Genomic DNA, 2115 nt, shown 5'->3' on the forward strand with positions numbered 1-2115 from the left:
CTCGGACCGGCTACGAGACGCCCGGGCCGGGTTCCTGCATTCTTCCGCGCTGCCCTACTGCGGGTACGCCTGTAGTTCCGTTGATGCCACTTGCGCGGTGTCTGGGAGGCTGGCTTGAGCTACCCAGCCCGTCTCGATGGCTCCTTCGAACCGTCAGGCTCTGCGATTCAGTTGCCCGGCGTCCTCCCAAGTTCAGTGGCATCCGCTTCACAACAGTGAAGGAGGCCGATGGTCCTGTCTTGCGGGCGGAGGTCGCAGTCCTACTGGCGAAGGATGCGATAGAGCCGGTCCCTCCAGCCGATATGAAGATGGGGTTTTACAGCTCCTACTTCATTGTACCCAAGAAAGGCGGTGGGTTACGACCAATCTTGGAGCGTATCTTCAGGTGCATCCGTCCCCGAGATTGGTTTGCAGCGGTCGACATAAAGGACGCGTACTTTGTGTCGACCCTTCCGCACCACAGACCATTGATGTGGTTCGCGTCCGAAGGACGAGCATATCAGTACGAGGTCCTGCCCTCCGGGCTGTCCCTGTTGCCCCGTGTCTTCACGTAAGTTGCGGAGGTACCCCTTGTTCCCCTGAGAAAACAGAGCATTTGCATTCTCAACTACCTTGACAAAGCAGTCTCAGGATCAGTTGTGCGAACACACCGGCCTGCCGCCAAACCTTCACCCCGTGGTCAGACCTTGCGTTTCCTCCAGGCAGGAGTGCCCCTGTAGCAGGTCTCCAGGCATGCTGTGGTTCGCACGGATGCCTCAACCACCGGCTGGGGGGCCACGTACAACGGGCTTGCAGTGCCAGGGGTCTGGACGGGGCCCCAACTGCACTGGCATATCAACTGCCTCGAGTTGCTGGCAGTGTACCTTGCCCTGAGCCGTCTCAAAGGGCGCTTATGAGGCAAGCATGTACTAGTCTGCATGGACAACACAGCGACCGTTGAGTACATCAACCGACAAGGTGGACTGCGCTCCCATCGCTTGTCGCAACTCGCCCGCCACCTCCTCCTCTGGAGTCAGAAGCATCTGAGGTCGCTTCGTGCTGTTCACATTCCTGGGCTGCTCCACCGGGCAGCCGACGAGCTGTCCCGAGCTGCGCTCCCGGCAGAATGGCGACTCCATCACCAGATGGTCCAGCTGGTTTGGAGACGTTTCAGAGCCACTCAGGTAGACCTGTTTGCCTCTCCAGAAACCTCTCACTGCCAGTTGTTCTTCTCCCTGGCCGAGGGAACACTCGGCACGGACGCACTGGCACACAGCTGGCCGCGGGGCCTTCGCAAGTATGCGTTTCCCCCAGTGAGCCTTCTTGCACAGTTGCTGTGCAAGGTCAGGGAGGACGAGGAGCAGGTCCTGTTGGTGGCACCCTATTGGCCTACCCGGAACTAATGCTCCTCGCACCAGCCCCTCCTTGGCCGATTCCTCTGAGGAAGGATCTACTGACTCAGAGACGGGGCACCCTTTGGCACCCGCGTCCAGACCTCTGGAAACTTCATAGATCTCAAACAAAATACAACAGAACTGTTGATGTTAGCTAAAATTGCACATTTCAACAGAAACGTCTCGGTTACGTATGGTAACCCTTGTTCCCTGAAGGAGGGAATGGAGATGTCTCTAGTGCTCACGGCACTACAGCAGGGCCCATTTGAGCCTTTGCAGACGTTTGAGCTGAAGTTCCTCTCAATGAAGACTCTGCTCCTGCTAGCATTGGCCTCCATCATGAGGGTAGGGGACCTGCATGCATTTTCGGTCAACGATTCGTGCCTAGAGTTCGGGCTGGCTGATTCCCAGGTGACCCTGAGTCCCCGGCCCGGCTATGTGCCCAAGGTTCCCGCTACTCCCTTCAGGGATCAGGGGGTGAACCTCCAAGCGCTGCCCGCGGAGGAGGCTGCCCCAGCCCTAGCTTGCTGTCCCGTCCGAGCCTTAAGGTGCTACGTTGACCGGACGCAAGCTTCAGGACCTTCAGGCAGAAGGGGAATGCCATCTCTAAGCAGAGGATGACCGATTCGATATTGGATGCTATCACCCTGGCTTATCAGGCACAGGGTGTGCCCTGCCCATTCAGGTTCCGAGCTCACTCAACTAGAAGTGTTGCATCCTCCTGGGCACTGGCTCGTGGCGC

This window comes from Sinocyclocheilus grahami, unplaced genomic scaffold (assembly GCF_001515645.1).
Source record: "Sinocyclocheilus grahami isolate Dianchi unplaced genomic scaffold, SAMN03320097.WGS_v1.1 scaffold62.1, whole genome shotgun sequence".
In the NCBI taxonomy this organism is placed as follows: Eukaryota; Metazoa; Chordata; class Actinopteri; order Cypriniformes; family Cyprinidae; genus Sinocyclocheilus; species Sinocyclocheilus grahami.